Here is a 21,738-nt window from a genome sequence, read left to right as displayed (position 1 = left end):
CGACCAACAAATAAGTTGCAAATTCCTTCCACTTATCATTATTCTCTTTTTCACTTTTTAAATACAGATCAACACTCCTAGTCTGATTTTTATAGTGAGTTCGCCAACAACAAATACAAGAAAAATGTGGCCTTTCACCTGAAATCACCTTAAACTTTGTAATTTCATTTTCAAAATTTGTTGTACAACTATGTTCAACATTCTCTACAGCATTTTCTTCTAATAATGTCTGAGTTTCTTCCCTCTTCTGCAGGACCAAAGTGACAAAACTCAATATTATCACAAACCCTTTTCACATCTGATACTGACCCATACAAAAGAGCACTGTTCAACTCATTTAACTTTAGTGCTGGACTTTTTGCATAATACCATCTTCTCACTAACTGCTAGATTCATCAAAGACCCGTTTTGCGAGTCTTTAATAGCGATTCATAAGGAATCGCTATTAAGGACTTGCAAAACGGGATTTATGTAGGAAATGCAAAAAATATTGCGATTCCTACATGTTCCTTATTTGCGATTAGCAAATTGCTAATCGCAAATAAGGAATGACTCCCCATGCATTCCTATGGGCCTACGGGCCCATAGGAATAAATGGGGAGTTATTCCTTATTTGCGATTAGGAATTTGCTAATCGCAAATAAGGATGCGATTTCAAGGGTGCAGGGGTGTCCAAAGGACACCCTGTAGCACCCCTGAAATGTGACTTTACACTGATGTTGTGCACACACATGTCCAGAGGACATGTGTGTGTAACATGCAACTTAGAAAAATGCTTTTAAATGCATTTTTTTAAGTTTTCGCTATTTACCACGAGGTTTGACTTCGTGGTAAATTGCGGTCCTAAATTGCGAATTCGCAATTTTTAAATGTTTCGTGAATAGCATTTAAGGAATCTCTAATAAAGATACCTTAAATGCTAATCCTCGCAAATTTGCGAATTCTTTATTAGCGATTTCAGCATTTGGGATGATGAATCCCAAATGCAAAAATTGCACTCGCAAAGGGCCAGATTCTCAGAATCTGGCCCTTTTGCGAGCGCATTTCGCTTGATAAATCTGGCTTTTACTTCCACATTTGAGTATGATGTACTGTCAACATCCTGAAATGGTGAAAAACACTTTGACATACTTTCCCAGAAAGACAAGCTAGAGAATGACTTTGCAAACCAGTATGTTTTCTCACTCTGCAAGGGTCTAGTCCTTGCAACACCTTCATCTTTTGTTTAACACTTTTTTTACAATATGCTTGTAAGAAATTAAGTAAATTATCAATAGATTATTGTCGTACACTACACATACTACTACAATACCAAAGGTACACTGGGGCTTTAGGATGTCTGCCTAGAACTTCATCAGCTATCAATTCTTCTGCATTTCTAGGAACCATTTGCTCTTTGTCAATTGGACAACCATTTCTAACCTTATAAGCTCGACCACTGGTATCAACTGCATGCAACAAATCATTGGTCTGTAAATAATTCTCTTCATTAAAAAAAGGTTCAGAACTTGAACTGTGTTTCCATCGCCCTAAGAAAATAGCACAAAAATTACTTTTGTTAATTACTCTTTTCCTCTTACTTTTGGCCTTCATTAAATTGATTGGTTCATCTAGTGATCAAATTCTTTTAACTACCAAAATTATTAGTTTCCTCTTTACTTCAAAAGCCTTTTCAACAAAGGATTCAATATGTTTCTTCTTTTTATAAAATAGTGTTCTCTTTCTATATTTCTTTGTATGTTTCATCAAATTATGGACTACTCTGTTGTAAAATATTTTGTTGCGGATTTCTTTATATTGATTTTCTTTTCTTTTACTATATGTTGTATCCTTTGTATGTACATTGCCTTTTTTCCTTTCCTATTCTTTGCACTTTTTTGTGTGCTTGAAACATTTTTAGTGCTTTGAACATTTCCAGTTTTTTTTTCTGAATCTAGTAAAAATTTTAATAAAGTCCTTTGTGGTCTTACCAGAAATGTTTTTTCTTTTTAGCCACATTATGTTGGTCTTCCAATACTTGTGGTTGAGTTTTTTTCAAGTAAGTATCCTTTTTCTCACCTTTTCTTCTTCTTTCTTTCTCTGGCATGATAACTTTATTTTAATGATGATAAACAGTATCTGTAAAAAATAATCATAAATAAGTATTTATTAAAACTTTATAAATTATACTTTTTTATTACTATATAAACACATTTCATATAAATTCTGACTAAGATATTATAGGCCTGAAGCACAGCTGTGAAGGTGGTAAGAGCACTACATACATAGTGCTTAGCAGTTTGAAGCACTCCATAACACTAAAACCTGAAGCACTGTAGGAGTACATGCATATTAACTAAATGATCACAATACTATAAGGATAAACACTGAGTGAATTCATAATTGGTTCACTTTTACTTTAGTAAATAGATACATAAACAGTCACTATGATTTTGCAACAGTACAGATTTAGAGTTTAGAGTAGTGCAGTGGTGTTTGTCTAGTGTAGGGGGTCATGCTGGGATAGTGTTCTAGGGTAGTGCCGTGGTGTTTGGGTAGTGTAGGAGGTCGTGCTGGGGTAGATTTAAGGTTTAGGGTAGTGCAATGGTGTTTGGGTAGTGTAGGGGTCATGCTGGGTTAATGTTTTAGGGTTTAGGGTAGTGCACTGGTGAATGGGTAGTGTAGGTGGTCGTACTGGGGGTAGATTTAGGGTTTAGGGTAATGCAGTGGTCTTTGTGTAGTGTAGAGGGTCGTGCTGGGTAGTGTTTTAGTGTTTAGGGTAGTACAGTGGTGTTTATGCAGTGTAGGGGGTCTTACAAGGGGTAGATTTAGAGTTTAGGTTAGTGCACTGGTGTTTGTGTAGGATCACTGACATAATATCGAAGGACATAATATCGACTATCAAGAATATCGTTGCCAAAATATCTACAGACAGAATATCGAGTTTGTATCTACAAACTGGTAAGTACATAAATATCGAGTTAAAATATCGTTTACTAAAATATAGTTTATAAAAATATCGACTTTATTAAAAACAAAGTTAAATTAAATTAATATTAAAGATTAATTACTAAAATATACTTACAAAAATTTAAATTAACTTATAATAATTAAATAATTAATGAAAGTTATAAAAACACATTTTTGCATCATATTTGTTAAAACATATATATATAGTAACATAATATAATTAAATATTATCAAATATTATTACCGTACAATAGCGTAAGTGTAAAAATTACTATTCCCACTCCAGAGAGTGCAACAGTAGGGAAAGCGTTGGATACCGTAGGGATAAAAATTACTATTCCCACTCCAAAGAGTACAACTGTAGGGAAAGCGTTGGATAGCGTAGGGGTGAAAATTACTATTCCCACTCCAGAGGGTGCAACAGTAGGGAAAGCGTTGGATAGCATAGGGGTAAAAATTACTATTCCCACTCCAGTGGGTGCAACAGTAGGGAAAGCGTTGGATAGCGTAGGGGTAAAAATTACTATTCCCACTCCAAAGAGTGCAACAGTAGGGAAAGCGTTGGATAGCGTAGGGGTAAAAATAACTATTCCCACTCCAAATAGTGCAACAGTAGGGAAAGCGTTGGATAGCGTAGGGGTTAAAATGACTATTCCCACTCCAAAGAGTGCAACAGTAGGGAAAGCGTTGGATAGCATAGAGGTTAAAATTACTATTCCCACGCCAGTGGGTGCAACAGTAGGGAAAGCGTTGGATAGCGTAGGGGTGAAAATTACTATTCCCACTCCAAAGAGTGCAACAGTAGGGAAAGCGTTGGATAGCGTAGGGGTAAAAATTACTATTCCCGTTCCAAATAGTGCAACAGTAGGGAAAGCGTTGGATGGCGTAGGGGTAGAAATTACTATTCCCACTCTAGTGGGTGCAACAGTAGGGAAAGCATTGGATAGCGTAGGGGTTAAAATTACTATTCCCACTCCAAAGAGTGCAACAGTAGGGAAAGCATTGGAAAGCGTAGGTGTAAAAATTACTATTCCAACTCCAATGAGTGCAACAGTAGGGAAAGCGTTGGATAGCGTAGAGGTAAAAATTACTATTCCCACTCCAGTGGGTGCAACAGTAGGGAAAGCGTTGGATAGCGTAGGGGTAAAAATTACTATTCCCACTCCAGTGAGTGCAACAGTAGGGAAAGCGTTGGATAGCGTAGGGGTAGAAATTACTATTTCCGCTCCAAAGAGTGCAACAGTAGGGAAAGCGTTGGATAGCATAGGGGTAAAAATTACCATTCCCACTCCAAAGAGTGCAACAGTAAGGAAAGCATTGGATAGCGTAGGGGTTAAAATTACTATTCCCACTCCAGAGAGTGCAACAGTAGGGAAAGTAAATACTTCATATATTATTTTAAAAAATATAAATAATATATATAAAAAATTAATTAAAAGTTATTACCAATTTAATATAATATAATAATTAACCTATTAAAATGACTAATTAACATTAATTATCACAATTAGTTACCTACTAATACAAATTAATTACAAATTAACAAATAATTATTTAACAATTAAAAATTAATTAACAATTAATTCAAATTAAATACAATTAAATAAATTTAATAATTTTATTAATTATTAATAAATTACTTCCCACCCTATTCCCCTATAAACCCACACCCCGCTACAGAAAATAGATGAGTAAAATTAACATAATTAGCAATTATTCAATTAAATTAAATTAATTGGCAATTAAAATGTTATTAATTACACATAAAAACTTAATTAACAATTAATTCTAAATAAATACCAATAATTAATTTTACATATTTAATTAATTATAATTAAATTACTTCCCACCCAATTCCCCTATAAACCCACAACCCGCTACAGAAAATAAATTAGTAAAATTAACATAATTAGCAATTAATCAATTAATTAAAATTAATTGCCAATTAAAAATTAATTAATCACCAAATATAAATTAAATAACAATTAATTAAAAATTAATACCAATAAAGAAATTTACATATTTAATTAATCACAATTAAATTACTTCCCACCCTATTCCCCTATAAACCCACAACCCGCTACAGAATTAAATTACGCGAAAATTAAAAAACACAAAATTCATTATTTTAAAATTAATTATAACATAAATACACACTTTTCACACATATAATAACATAAAAAACACTATAAAAATTCGATATTATTAAAAATTCGATAATTTTAATAACCTATATTATATACTTCGATATTTTAACTTTCTATATTTTTAACATTCGATATTACATTACTTACCTTAAAAACGATATTTTTGCTGTCTATATTCTGTCCATTCGATATTATGTCCAATCTATATTTAAAACTCGATATTATGTCCAATCGATATTTTGAACTCGATATTTTGACTGTTTACCGTTTGTGTAGTGTAGAGGGTCGTGCTGTGGTAGTGTTTTAGGGTAGTGCAGTAGTGTTTGGGGAGTGTAGGGGTCATGCTGGGGTAGATTTAAGGTTTAGGGTAGTGCAATAGAGTTTGGGTAGTGAAGTGGGTCGTGCTGGTATAATGTTTTAGAGTTTAGGGTAGTGCAGTGGTGAATGGGTAGTGTAGGGGGTTGTGCTACGGGTAGATTTAGAGTTTAGAGTAGTGCAGTGGTGTTTGTGTAGTGTAGGAGGTTGTGCTGGAGTAGATTTAAGGTTTAGAGTACTGCAATGGTGTTTGGGTAGTGTAGGGGGTTGCGCTGGGGTAGTGTTTTAGGGTTTAGGGTAGTGCAGTGGTGAATGGGTAATGTAGGGGGTCGTGCTGGGGGTATGTTTAGGGTTTAGGGTTGTGCAGGGGTGTTTATGTAGTGTAGGGGATCGTGTAGAATTACTCTTTTAGGGTAGTACAGTGGTTTTTGGGTAGTGTAAGGGGTCGTTCTGGGTAGGTTTAAGGTTTAGGGTAGTGCAATGGCCTTTCGGTAGTGTAGGGGGTTGTGCTGCGGTAATGTTTTAGGGTTTAGGGTAGTGCAGTGGTGTTTGTGTAGTGTAGGATGTTGTGCTGTCATAGTGTTTTATGGTAGTGCAGTAGTGTTTGAGTAGTGTAGGGTGTCATGCTCGGGTAGATTTAAGGTTTAGGGTAGTGCAGTGGTGTTTGGGTAGTGTAGGGGTCGTGCTGGGAGTAGATTTAGAGTTTAGGATGGTGCAGTGGAGTTTGTGTAGTGTAGGAGGTCGTGCTGGACTAGATTTAAGGTTTAGAGTACTACAATGGTGTTTGGGTAGTGTAGGGGGTCGTGCTGAGGTAGTGTTTTAGGCTTTAGAGTAGTACAGTGGCGAATGGGTAGTGTAGGGGGTCATGCTGAGGGTAGATGGATTAGTTACTTACCTGTAATCCTAGTTCTCTTCCAGGGGTATCCTCATCAAAGTCATAAGCATTAGAATATTCCCGCCCATGCGCGGGACCCCGGAAACAATATATTATATGTGCCCCACATATATATAGACATATATATATATAAATATATATATATAAAAATAAGCAATTGCAGCCAAAAAAAACAATAGAGCTGGAATATGCCGTGAAGAATTTCCACCATACAGTGTATTTTGCATTAGAAACATGAGAAACAACACCAATGCTTGTTTAGAAACTGTTTTAATGCTTAGAAAACAGTAGAAATTCTCATAACACACTGTAAGCATATACAGCTCCCAGGCTGCATTGCAAATTCCCAGTCTAAAAAGACTGAAAAGCTAACCTGTAGCTGAATGTACTAAAACTGACGCTGTGCCTTTAAGGCACCTCTGCCCCTAGCTTCCCATCATGCCTCAGGGGTTACAGTTAGGTCAGTTGTTCTTTTCGGAGACTGAAAACCAAACCATGGTAATAACAGGTTAAAAAACCATCTCCTATGTAATAAGCAAAGTCCTTTGCCCGGGGAGGCGGGAGGGTTGCTTATGACTTTGATGAGGATACCCCTGGAAGAGAACTAGGATTACAGGTAATTAACTAATCCTTCTCTTCCAGGGGATCCTCATCAATAGTCATAAGCATTAGAATAGAATAGCGAGCCTCACCTCATCCCTGCGGGCAAAGGAATCAACAGATAAAATTCATATCCGTAGGCCCAAAAATAGGCCTTATTCTACCCAAATAGGTTTCTCAAGGAGGCTTGCCCTACTTGAGAATCCGCTCTGGAATCAGACTCTAGGCAATAATGCCTTGTAAAGGTATGGACTGATTTCCATGTCGCAGCCTTGCATATTTCTGACATAGGAATGTCATGCAAAAAAGCTATTGTGGCTGCTTTCCCTCTAGTGGAATGAGCTTTGGGTGATTGCAACAAAGGTTTGCCAGCCAGCTGGTATGCTAGTTTGATACAAGAGACAATCCATCTGGAGATGGATCTTTTGGCTGCTGCAAACCCGGTCCTCATAGCACCATAATTGACAAAGAGTTGGTCTGTCTTTCTGGTGTCCTTCGTTCTTTCTAGGTAAAACTTTAGCACCCGTTTAAGATCTAACGAGTGCAACGACCTCTCAGCTGGGGTCGATGGGTTAGGAAAGAACGAAGGAAGGGTAATCGTTTGATTTATATGAAAATCCGATACCACGTTCGGAAGAAAAGATGGGTGAGCCCTCATTACTACTCTGTTGTGGTGAAACACAGTGTAAGGTTCCTTGGTGCAGAGTGCTTGTATCTCGCTAACCCTGCGCGCAGAGGTTATTGCCACCAAGAAGGCCGCCTTCCAAGTGAGATGCTGCAAGGAGGCCTTGTGTATAGGCTCAAACGGTGTAGACATCAGTCTGGATAGAACCAGGTTCAACTCCCAGGGAGGAGAAGGATTTCTCACAGGGGGATAGACCTTCTTTAATCCCTGAAGGAAATCTTTCACCACTGGGACTTGAAAAAACGATGTTTGTGTAGGAGATTTTCTGTACGCTACTATGGCGGATAGATGAACCCTAATAGAAGCGTATTTCAATCCTGATGTCGCTAAGTATAGGAGGTATGGAAGGACTACCTCTTCTTGTCCTTTGGTGGGATCAAAACCATGGTCCTTACACCAAATGAAAAATCTTTTCCACTTGAACGCATAAGACGCCCTTGTGGAAGGTCTCTTTGCCTCTCTTAAAATATTCATACATTCTGGAGGCAGATTTAAGTGTCCATATTGCAAGACCTCAGGAGCCATGCAGTCAGGTTCAGCGACGGGAGGTTGGGATGCAGGATCCTCCCGTTCATCTTGCTCAGCAGATCTGGCCTGCACGGCAGACGTCTGTGTGGACACAGCGACAGATGTAACAGGTCTGGATACCACCATTGCCGCGGCCAATCCGGAGCAATTAGGATCATGTCCATGCTCGATCTGATGAGCTTGGCCACCACCTTCGGAATCAGTGCCAGAGGGGGAAAAGCATAAGCGAACATTCCTGTCCACTCCAGCAGGAGAGCGTTCCCTTGCGTCCCTGGCCGGTGGAACCTGGACGCGAAGGCGTGGCATTTGGCGTTTTCGTCGTCCGCAAATAAGTCTATGTCTGGACGACCCCAGCAACGGAAAAGTTCTTCGATTACTTCGTCGTTTAGCACCCAGTCTGGCTGATCTTCGAAGTGCCTGCTGAGTGCGTCCGCTTTTGTGTTTAGCTCGCCTGGAAGGTGTACTGCCACCACCGACAGTCCCCGAGCCAGAAGCCAGTGCCAGATTGTCTGGGCCTCTAGAGACAGAGGGTGAGATCGAGTTCCTCCCTGCTTGTTCAGATAGAACATAGTTGTAGTGTTGTCCGTCTGAACCAGGATTTTGTCCGTTGTTATTGCTGGAAAGAACGCTTTGAGCGCCAGATGAACTGCTCGAAGCTCCAGCATGTTGATGTGGTATGTCTGAAGTTTGGTCGACCAGAGACCCTGAATCTGAAGATGACCCATGTGCGCACCCCAGCCTTCTAGAGATGCGTCCGTTACCACAGACAGCGAAGGAAGAGGTTGCTGAAAAGGGACTCCCTGCAGGACATTCCGAGGGCGAGTCCACCACTGTATTGAGGTCAGTGCTGCTTGAGACAGGATGATTCGATCCTCCCAATCTCCAGACGCTTGGTCCCACTGATCCTCCACCAACTCTTGTAGAGGTCGCATCCTCAACCTGGCGTTCGGTATTAGGAAGATGCAGGACGCCATGGAGCCCAATAGAGACGCTACTTCTCGCACCTTTGGACGAGGAAACTGAAGTAACTTTTTGTATTTTTGCCCCATGGAAGACAGTCTCTCCTGCGAAGGAAACGCTCTTCCTAACTTTGTGTCTAGAACTGCTCCCAGATAGTGGATAGTTTGCGTGGGCTGCAGGACCGATTTTTCTATGTTCACGTGTAGGCCGAGCCTGTGTAGTTGTTGGAGACACAGGTGACAGTCTTTGGTGGCTTGACGAGGGGACGGACTCTTCAGGAGCCAGTCGTCTAGATATGGGTACACAAAGAGACCTTTTTTGTGTAGACACGCCGCTACCACTGCCCTGCACTTGGTGAAGACCCTTGGTGCAGATTTGAGTCCGAAAGGAAGCACTTTGAACTGGTAATGTTTGGTCCCTACCAGGAACCTCAAGTACTTTCGATGACCTGGTGTAATAGGAATGTGGAAGTACGCGTCTTGTAAATCCACCGAACACATCCAATCTCCGATTTGTAGATGAGGACATATTTGGTGGAGTGCCAACATGCGAAACTTCTCTTTGACCACCACTTTGTTGAGGAGTCGAAGATCCAAAATCGGTCTGAATTTGCCTTTTTGATCTTTTTTGGGGACAAGGAAATATCTTGAGTACACTCCTTTCCCCCTTTGGGATAGGGGTACCTCTTCGATTGCGTTTTTCTGTAAGAGGACGCTCACTTCCCTTTTGAGGATCTCTAGTTGGTACGAGCGAGACTTTTTTGGAGGAATCGGTTGTGGTTTCTTCCGGAAACGTAGCGCATATCCATTGCGCAGTATATTCAGCACCCACCGATCTTTTGTGATGCTGACCCACTCTGCCAGGTGTTGTGCAGCACTTCCTCCCACTGGAGTGGGTAACGGCGCCAGAGGAAGCCACTGCTCAGGCCTTGCCTCCTCTAGGCGTGGTAGAGGACTGATGATGTCCGCCTCTGCCTCTGCTCGACCTTCCTCCTCTGTATTGCGGCTTTCCTTGTGGCTTGTTTTGAGACCATTGAGGGGTTTGAACCCTCTGTTGGCCTCCCCGGTTCTTGTTGGTCTTAAAGCGTCGTTTGAACGGCCCTTTCTGTTTTTCCAGACCAACTGCCTTCACTGTGTCTAACTCAGTTTTCATACGGGTAATTTCCTGATCGGCATGCTCCCCGAAGAGTGAAGATCCGGAAAAAGGTAGATTGAGGATGCGCTGCTGGGCATCTGGTTTGAGTCCAGTTAAACGTAGCCAAGAGGATCTCCTCGCACATATCCCATGTGAGTAGGCATGTCCTGCTAGAAGGGCGTTATCCGCTGATGAACTAATCATTTGGTTTGCCACCAAACAGCCCTCCGTCATCGTCTCCTCAAAGTCCTTCTGGTCCTCCTTGGGCAATTTCCCTTTGAATCGTTCCATGGAGTCCCATAGGGCTCTATCGTACCTTCCCAGAAGGGCTGATGCACTAGAGACTTTCAGGGATGAAGCTGCTGTGCTGCATACCTTGCGACCCCAAGAATCTTGCGTCTTGCTGTCTTTGTCAGGAGGAACTGACGAAGAAGGAGCGACTGTGTGATTCTTCCTAGCTGAGGCTACTATAACTGAGTCCGCCGCAGGCTCTCCTTTAACAAAGATAGGATCTGAGTCGGCCGGCCTATATTTCTTCTGGATACGTGCCGGCACTGCCCTGATCACTGCTGGCGTGAGGAAAACCTCTTTGATTGGGTCCATTATCCCTGGAACCAATGGAAGCAAAGGCCGTGTATATGATTTGTGATGAAGAGTCTCAAAAATCACAGTAGTGGACACCTCTGGAGTAGCCATCTCTATATTAAGTTTGTGAGCACCCCTTTGCAAGACGTCCAGATACGTGTTGACGTCGTCAAGCGGGGAAGCTCTTGATCGAGGACTGTCTGCCAGCGTTGGAGAGTAATCCCCTTTAGAAGATCTAGATGAAGAAGAAGAGGAGTATGATGGAGTTCTTCTTCTCCTGTGGTGAGAATTCCCCTTCCTCACTGGTGTCCTAGGTCGTTCCTCCCTTCGAGGAGAACGTCTCGATCTCTCAGTCCGTACCTCCTTTCTCGGTGTTCGAGATCTGGGTTGTTCCCTCCTTGGCGATCGGGAGACCCTGGGGGTATGTGATCTGTCCGCTCTTCTCTCTCGTGAGCGTGATCGGTGAATGGCAGGACTCTGTCCATCTACCTCTTCTGCCAGCTGCTGAAGAGGGGACCTGTGGACTGGACTCAAGTACCTTTGTAGTCTCTCCGTTGCTCCAGAATCCTTCCATTTACTCAACGGACCATACCATCTTGGCGAGAGTCTTGCCTGTGTGATGTACCGCCGCTGGGGACTCTTTTGCACAGGACTCCTACTCCTAGAAGAGGACCTCGATGAACCAGAGGCACTTAAGGAGGAATGGAGCGAAGCAGATTGTGTCACTAGGACTGTTGAAGGCACTGAAGGAGATCTCCGTCTCACCGGTGTTGGAGGACGCCTCAAAAGCCTTTCCCTCGACGTCGAACGCCTCTGCGGAGTCGACGGAGTGATCACCTTCGACGTTGAATGCTTCGACGTTGACCTGCGGCCCCTCGACGTCGATCGGCGACGACGAGCCGACGACGGAGTCTTCTCCCTCGACGTCGAACGGCGTCGTTCTGCCGTCGACGGGGGTCTTGACGTCGAACGGCGTTGCCCTGCCGTCGACGGAGGTCTCGACGTCGAACGGCGTTGCCCTACCGTCGACGGAGGTCTCGACGTCGACCGACCTTGGTCTGTCGGCGACGGAGAAGTCAATCGACGTTGTCCTGTCGTCGACGATGCCCTCGACGTTGACCTGACATGCGACGTCGAGCGCCGACGTGCCGTCGATGACAATCCCTTCCTCAACGGCGAGCGTCCGAGGGGGTTCCTACTCCTCGACGCCGAGCGCCTCCGTGGAGACGTCGGCGGAGGTGTCACACTCTTAGAAGCCTGTCGACGTTGAGACGACGGCGGGTGTGATCTGTGCCTCGACGCCGATCGTCGCCTGGTTGACGACGGCGGAGGTGATTTAAATCTTGACGCCGATCTTCTCGTCGACGGCGATCTCGTGGCTTCTCTCGACGCCGATCGTCGCCTAGTTGACGACGGCGGATCTTTCTTCGTCGTCGGTGAACTCTTCGACGACGACTCCCTCATCGACGCCGGTCCCGACGTCGACGGAGCTTTTTCTCTCGAACTGTCCATCAGATGTCGTTTTTTCAGCGCCGAGCCAGGCGCTGAGGTTGATGGACGCTCTGACTTGCCTTTGGAGGGAGTTCTGGGTCTCTTTGAACTCTTCCTCACTGTAGATCTTCCTCTCATGGATCTCTGGGCCAGACCAAAGAGCCTGTTCCTCTCTCTGTCTTTAAGAGTCCTGTCAGACAGATTTTTACAATGTGAACAGTCTTTAGGATCATGATCCTCTGGCAAACATAAAATACAGACCTCATGAGAGTCTGTTCTTGCCTTCTTGTGGCCACAAGCAGGGCAATCATCAAATAATGAGGGCATCCTGACAGGAAAACCTCACAAAAAATCGACTGCTAAGCAGCTATTTACTTGACCCTGATGTTAAAAGTCAAAGTAAATAAAAAAATTGTTCTATAGAAGATTTTCTGACTGAAAAAGGCAGAAAAGTGTGGAGCTGTGTATCCAGGGTCCTTCCTGAAGGAGCCGGAAAGAACAACTGACCTAACTGTAACCCCTGAGGCATGATGGGAAGCTAGGGGCAGAGGTGCCTTAAAGGCACAGCGTCAGTTTTAGTACATTCAGCTACAGGTTAGCTTTTCAGTCTTTTTAGACTGGGAATTTGCAATGCAGCCTGGGAGCTGTATATGCTTACAGTGTGTTATGAGAATTTCTACTGTTTTCTAAGCATTAAAACAGTTTCTAAACAAGCATTGGTGTTGTTTCTCATGTTTCTAATGCAAAATACACTGTATGGTGGAAATTCTTCACGGCATATTCCAGCTCTATTATTTTATTTGGCTGCAATTGCTTATTTTTATATATATATATTTATATATATATATGTCTATATATATGTGGGGCACATATAATATATTGTTTCCGGGGTCCCGCGCATGGGCGGGAATATTCTAATGCTTATAACTATTGATGAGGATCCCCTGGAAGAGAACTAGGGTTTAGGGTAGTGCAGTGGTGTTTATGTAGTGTAGGGGATCATGTTGAAGTATTCTTTTAGAGTAGTACAGTGCTGTTTGGGTAGTGTAATGGGTCGTGCTGGGGTAAGTTTAATGTTTACGGTAGTGCAATGGTATTTGGGTAGTGCGGAGGGTCGTGCTGGGGTAGTGTTTTGGAGTTTAGCGTGGTGCAGTGGTGTTTGTGTAGTGTAGGGGGTTGTGCTGTGATAGTGTTTTAAGGTAGTGCAGTAGTGTTTGAGTAGTGTAGGGGGTCGTGCTGGGGTAGTGTTTTAGGGTAGTGCAGTGGTGTTTATGTAGTGTAGGGGGTCGTACTGGGGTAAATTTAGTGTTTAGGGTAGTCCACCGGTCTTTGTGTAGTGTAGGGGGTCATACTGAGGTACTCTTTTAGGGTAGTACAGTGGTGTTTGAGTAGTATAAAGGGTCGTGCTAGGGTAGGTTTAAGGTTTAGGGTAGTGCAATAGTATTTGGGTAGTGTAGGGGGTCGTGCTGGTGTAGTGTTTTAGGGTTTAGGGTAGTGCAGTGCTATTTGGGTAGTGGAGGGGGTGTTAATGGGGTAGTGTTTTAGGGTTTCGAGTATTTCAGTCGTATTTGGGTAGTGTAAGGGGTTATGCTGGAGGTAGTCTCACAGCAAGAGTACATGTACTTTTATGTCTGCAAACACATCAACCAACCAAATTATTCTCTCTCAATTTTCCCAAATGGACACTGACTCACAGTATGATTCTAGACAAATAACAATATTTCTTATAAATGGTTTATATAGATACTGACTGGGGAAATGTAGGCCTGAAACACAAGTGTGAAGGTGATTACACTACTACTTGCATAGTGCATAGGAGTTTCAAGCACTGCATGCCCTAAAGCCTGGCTCACTGCAAGACTACATGTACTTATTTGTCTGCAAACACATCAACCAACGAGATCATTATCTCTCAATGTTCCTAAATGGACACTGACTCACAGTGTGATTCTAGACAAATAACAGTATTTCTTATAAATGAAGAGTATATAGATACTGACCGGGGAAATGTAGACCTGAAACAAAAGTGTGAAGGTGATTACACTACTTCTTGCATAGTGCATAGGAGTTTCAAGCACTGCATGCCCTAAAACCTGGCTGACTGCAAGAGTACATGTACTTATATGTCTGCAAACACATCAACCAACCAAATTATTCTCTCTCAATTTTCCCAAATGGACACTGACTCACAATATGATTCTAGAGAAATAACAGTATTTCTTATGAATGGAGTATATAGATAATGTAGGCCTGAAACATAAGTGTGAATGTGATTACACTACTACTTGCATAGTGCATAGGAGTTTCAAGCATTGCATGCCCTAAAGCTTGGCTCACTGCAAGAGTACATTTACTTATATGTCTGCAAACACATCAACCAACCAAACCATTCTCTTTAAATTTTCCCAAATGGACACTGACTCACAGTGTGATTTTAGACAAACAACATCATTTCTTATCAATGGAGTGTTTAGATACTGACTGAGAAAATGGAGGCCTGAAACACAAGTGTGAAGATCGTTAGACTACTACTTGCATAGTGCATAACAATTTCAAGCACTGCCTGCCCTAAAGCCTGGCTCACTGCAACAGTAGATGTACTTATATGTCTGCAAACACATCAAACAACCAAATCATTTTCTCTCAATTTTCCCAAATGGACACTGACTCACATTGTGATTCTAGACAAATAACAGTATCCCTTGCACTTTACTGGAAGGATTACTATATGCTACTGAAAGAGTCACTATGCAAACTACAAGTGCACTCACAGCGTTTTTACAGGAGTGTATGGATACTAACTGGGGAATTGTAGGCCTAAATCATGAGTGTGAAGGTGGTTATACTACTACATGCATAGTGCATATGCGTTTCAAGTACTGCATGCCCTAAAGCCTGGCTCACTGCAACAGTACATGTACTTATATGTCTGCAAACACAGCAACCAACTAAACCATTCTGTCTCAATTTTCCCAAATGGACACTGTCTCACAGTGTGATTCTAGACAAATAACAGTATGTCTTATAAATGGAGTGTACAGATACTGACTGGAGAAATTTAGGCCTGAAACACAAGTATGAAGGTGATTAGACTACTACATGCATAGTGCATAGGAGTTTCAAGCACTGCGTGCCCCAAAGCCTGTCTCACTGCAACAGTACATGAACTTATTTGTCTGCAAACACATCAAGCATCCTTTCCACATATTTCACAACTGCATTTTACTATTAAAGCTCAACTCATTTTGGAAACACATAACCAATGACTATTTTCTAATTCTACGAAAATGTGAGAACACAATACGTTTTTAATCAATTACATGTCAGGAAACACATGAAGTACCAAAATGCTTCTCTCAGAGTGATTCCTAAATGCACAGACTCACTATGTGATACATTTACTAGTCTTCTAGTCTACAAGACTTTAGGTGACTGTACATGGATGTATGACGTTAAAACGCATACTTTTACAACGCATACCGTTACAACGGGACTTTTACAACGCAAATACTATTACAACGCATGTATTTACAACGCATTTTTTTACAACGCAGGTACCTTTACAACGCATACCATTACAACGTAAGTATTGGTAAGTATATATAATTTTTTTAATTGTATATTATTTAAAATTAATATAATTTAATGTAATTGTATTTAATTTAATTTAATTTAATTTAATTTCATTTAATTAATTTAATTTAAATTTAATTTTATTTTATTTTTACCCTGTACCCCTGTACCCCAAAAACCCAAAACTGACCCTGAACCCAAAAAATACCCCTTTACCCAAAAACTGAAAACTGACCCTAAACCCTAAAAATACCCCTTTACCCAAAAACTGAAAACTGACCCTGAACCCTAAAAATATCCCTTTACCCAAAAACCCAAAACTGATCCTGAACCCTAAAAATACCCTTTTACCCAAAAACCCAAAACTGACCCTGAACCCTAAAAATACCCCTTTACCCAAAAACCCAAAACTGACCCTGAACCCAAAAAATACCCCTTTACCCAAAAACTGAAAACTGACCCTAAACCCTAAAAATACCCCTTTACCCAAAAACCCAAAACTGACCCTGAACCCAAAAAATACCCCTTTACCCAAAAACTGAAAACTGACCCTAAACCCTAAAAATACCCCTTTACCCAAAAACCCAAAACTGACCCTGAACCCTAAAAATACCCTTTTACCCAAAAACCCAAAACTGACCCTGAACCCTAAAAATACCCCTTTACCCAAAAACCCAAAACTGACCCTGAACCCTAAAAATACCCTTTTACCCAAAAACCCAAAACTGACCCTGAACCCTAAAAATACCCCTTTACCCAAAAACCCAAAACTGACCCTGAACCCTAAAAATACCCCTTTACCCAAAAACCCAAAACTGACCCTGAACCCTAAAAATACCCTTTTACCCAAAAACCCAAAACTGACCCTGAACCCTAAAAATACCCCTTTACCCAAAAACCCAAAACTGACCCTGAACCCTAAAAATACCCCTTTACCCAAAAACCCAAAACTGACCCTGAACCCTAAAAATACCCCTTTAAAAAAAACCTAACATATAACATTTTAAATATAATTATATACCTAACATATAACATTTTAAATATAATTATATACTTACCAATACTTACGTTGTAATGGTATGCGTTGTAAAAGTACCTGCGTTGTAAAAACATGCGTTGTAAATAAATGCGTTGTAATAGTATTTGCGTTGTAAAAGTTCCGTTGTAATGGTAGTGCGTTGTAAAAAATGCGTTGTAATGGGTGTATACCACTGTACATATAGCACAACATTTTCTACTACACATTAGTATAGAGGGCTCCTATCAGAATGATTCCTAAATGCACACAAGACTCACTGTCTGATTCTAGACAAACAACATTATCCCTTGCATTTTACCAAAACACATTTGATAGTCTAGAAGGAGTACTGCATTTTACTTAGAAAATTGACTCATTTTTTAAATACATAAAAAAGAACTGGTTTCTAATTCTACCAAAACATGAGAACAGCATATTTATCTCTCTGCAAACGCATGAAATACACAAATGCTTATCTTAGAATGGTTTCTAAATGCACACACACACAATAAAATTCTAGAGAAAAAAAGTATTCCCTGCACTTTAGCAGGAGAAACACATTATTCTGAATAAAATCAAAATGCACCACATACATCCCCTCTCAAATTAATACCTCACCTTTCAAATTGTTTTGTAGAATAAGAAGTATGTCAGTCACACACCAGATTTTCTTATACAGAATCTCTGTTCTGTATACCTCTAACCAGAACCAAAGAATGGCAAAGTTTCCCACTCATTTTGAACACCTATACTCATTTGAACCCTTTCCAATTGACATACATTTGAACACTACCCCCAATCTGCCTTCTGCCTCTTACCATAGAAACAATTCATGGAACACTTAACTGAACAAACAGGTCAAGAGTTCATCACACAATGTTGCAAATCAAAACAGCAAGTGCGCTTGACTTTTCAACATATCAGCTTATCCTATGTAATGTTTCTTTTAATCAGATTTTGTTAACCAATAAGAATCCTGCTTTTAAAAAACAGAAACATGCACCCTTGTTTTCAGTGTAGAATGTTGTCAAACAACCAATCATTTCTTTTCTTTTTTCAGAACTGCATCTTATCCACCATTTTAGAAAAATGTTAGTTTTCAAACTGCCATTTCATTTACAGAGACCATCTGAGTGCATCCAGACCCCCCTTCAAGATGCTTGAGTGTGGATTGTGGAACACAGCTATATTTTCTGGAGCCAAAGGTATGCAGAAAACAAAGGAATTCACAAAGACCTAGGTTTACCAAATGTAGACATTAAATGAATTGGACAGAGAGGGTTAAAGTGGCACCAATTGATGCCATTGGTTAAATCCTTTTTGCATCTCCAACACCCTGACCTCATAATTGTGCACTGTGGAGGCAATGACCTAGGCACTGTGACTGGGGTAGGTCTGGAAATGCTTATGAAGGACACCTTTGGGAAATTTATGTCACTTTTCACACAAACTGCCTTTGTTTATTCTAACATATGTCAAAGACAGAAATGGAACTGGTCCAATCAATTTTGTCCACAGATTGAGAAAGCTAGGAAACATGTCAATAAAGCTGTTTCTGCTTTTCTCAGAGACTGTAGAATGGGGACCATTTACCACAACAATCTGCGTTTCAATATGGATGGCATCTATAGGAGAGATGGTGTGCATTTTACAGATGAGGGAAACAGAGTCTTCCTCTTGAACTTTAGACTCTGCATAGGTACTTGCATGTAGGTACTAAAATCTCTCATTAAACACAAGGGCTCTTTTTAGAGCCACCTAAGAACTAAACACATAAACCTGAAGTATATCTAAAAAAAGTAATTTTTTTTTGCTTGGAGTCACGCACCCAACGTGTTAGAGTTGCGCACCCTACACGTTAGTAGTAGTGCATCCAACGCGTGCACACCAGAGGGCCGCACTGAGCGCAGCGCTGGGCAACTCCAAAATAGCCCCTATCACTAATTACTATTATCCCTGGTGACCACTTCCCCCGGGGCTTTTAAATAACGTTGGGGACCGTGGGGGGAGCCCCAATGCCCCCATGGTCCCAGACGGCTGACCGCATCCTACTGGAGCCGGCATTGCTTTTCCACATGGGGAGCTGCTAACATGCAGCTCCCCGTGTGGAAAAGCAATATGCTTTGGATTTTGAAAGAGACAGCAGGTTTCCCTGCTCTCTCTTTCAAAATCCAAACCACGTTTGCTTTGGGAGGGCGGGAGACTCCTGCCCACTCATAGCAAACAACAGTGTCCTGGGGGTGGGCACCCCAGGACACTGTAGAGCCGGCACTGGGGGTAGCGGTCCCCAGGTCCCTCGAGGGCTCCAGGAGGGGGCCACGCAGCCCCCCTCCCACAATACAGAAAGCCCCAGGGGGTGGTGGTCCCAGGGCTTAGGGGGGCTGTTGAGCCCCCTCATAAATTATACTGGGAGGGGCTTTGAACAATTTATTTTGTAACCCCGGGGGGGTGGCGATCTCAGGGCCCCTTTACATTTATTAATTTTGCCCCCGGGGGCTAATTATAAAAGAAGCTCTGTTCTATTTTTATTTCTTACGGCAGGATCCGCACACCCTACACGCACTTAGCGAGTTTTAAAAAAAATAAAAAAATTGGGGGGGCTTCTGGGACCCCCTAAGCAGAACTAAAGGGTCAGAGAATTTCTACCCTGCCTCTTTTTACATTTTGCACAGATATTCCACAGACTTCTTCAGCCTCGCTTCTACCAAGGCACAAAATGACTGTCAACAGTTCCTAGTTTCGAATGTTGACAACCACTTGAGAGCCAATTAGCATTCAGCACGTGATCGGGAAGGTGCGCTCAGGCTGCGTTCACAGTGCGTGCAGGGTGCGCAGATCCTGCGTGCCCATAGATATATAAATGCTTTTAACTGTAATTTTCCCAGTAACTACTGAACAGATTGACACCATTTAAGCAAAAGGCACGAGTATGAACTGAGGACTACCTCTTTGCCAAATTCGGCGTAATTCCGTTCATCAGTTCGGGCTTTAGCTGTGCCTAAAGGTCGTTTAGGAAATTGCATGGGGAAAACGTGTTTTGGGACCCCCTTTTTTCTCGGCCCCTGCTTGACGAATCATCCCAAAACTTTCAGGATAGGAGCAGACCAGAGCTGGCCAAAGGTTTGGAAAATTTCTCAAAGATTCATCAATCGGTGCCAAAGTTATTGGGAATAGAATGTTGCGGATTTCCTATGGATAATAGATCCTAACTATAACTACCTACTGGCAATATATATATATATATATATATATGAAACAAACGCCATTCTTTTCCACAGTCGAAGAGAATAACGAGAGTGAGCCCAGATTTAGTGCTGATATTTTCGGTGATTTATTCAAATATTCCACCAGCCATCCGCCATAACGCGTTTCACCTCCAACGAGGCTTGATCACATGACGTAAATTGAAACAAACAAGGGTCTTAAATACAAACATACATGGGAGCGGCTTCGCGCTTAAAGTGGTAAGTGCATAATTAAACTTACAAAGTTCCATTTTACACACGGATTGAGGGCTAGTGCCCCATATTGTCATATTTCAGTCATTTACAGCATAATGTATATATATAAAGAGGCATTTCATCCCAAACCCTAGTTGATTGAAGCAATAAAAGTAATGGGTTTCTCCAAAAATATATGTACATTCCTATATACAAGCAACTATTTTACACCAATTATATACAATATGTCTCCACAATAATACTCCTTAGAAAAACATATCTCAAAATATATACACGTCGCCATATTCTATAATTCATATATCTACATTCATGGATATTTACATATCTATACATTAAACAGATTTCCCATTACATATAGGATCCATAAAAGCATGCATATTCATGTTTGAGATGTGATAATATTAAGAATATTGCCACTATTATTGGATTATGATTGCTAATTCCCAGGTAAATGACGTTGCAACTAAACAAATATCAATCAGAAACCTTTTCAAAGCACCACCCTTTTGAATAATGTGTATGACCCTTGCGTGCAGCTGTGAACTCCAAAAGTATATGAGGAAACTATAAATAAAGTGCTCGTGTTTGCGTAAGCAATAAAAATAAAATAAATCGAAAGTATTTCACAGTAAAGAGTCGGGATATATGCAGGGTACCCCGGGGAAAAAATTCACATCATAGTGCATGTTAATCGTGTGTACTACAGTACCAATCTGAACAATCATATTAAAACAGTATGTTATAGAGCCTGCTACAACTGGGAGTGGCGGGGGAGGCCACCATCAGACATAATATATATATATATTTGCACATAGAGAGGGGGGGATTCAGGTCAGGGGGTGCATCAGGTTTTTACATATACATAAAACCAAACTACTGGCGGTTGGCAGTAGGTAGTTATAGTTAGAACCTAGTTTCCATAGGAAAATAATTTTTTGATTTGCAAATAACTTTGGCATCGTTTGACGAATCTTTGCGAAATTCTCCCCAAAAAATGTCTATGCAGGTCAGCTCCTATCCCAAACGTTTGGGGGTGATTCGTAAAGCGGGGGCTGAGAAAAAATGCATTTTCCCCATGCTAATTTCCATCGGAAATTTTGCAACGAACTACACCCCTAACTGCTGAACGGAATTACCACAAAGTTTGCAAAAAGGTAGAGCTTGGTTCCGAAAGTGACCTTTCTTTAAAAAGGTGTAAATCCGTTCAGTAGTTTTTAAGAAAATGAAAAGAATAAGAGTCGAAAAATCTATTTCCCATAGGAAACTTTGTGCAAGGCTACAGCCAAAACGGCTGAACGGAATTACACCAAATTTGGCAGAAAGGTAGTGTTTGGGTCAGAAAGCAATCTTTTTTTGAATGGGGTAAATCCGTTCAGTAATTGCTGCGAACTTAAAAA

The sequence above is a fragment of the Lissotriton helveticus genome, chromosome 2_1 (genome assembly GCF_964261635.1).
Source record: "Lissotriton helveticus chromosome 2_1, aLisHel1.1, whole genome shotgun sequence".
In the NCBI taxonomy this organism is placed as follows: domain Eukaryota; kingdom Metazoa; phylum Chordata; class Amphibia; order Caudata; family Salamandridae; genus Lissotriton; species Lissotriton helveticus.
The sequence above is the reverse complement of the archived record's forward strand: the minus strand, read 5'-3'. Positions refer to the sequence as shown.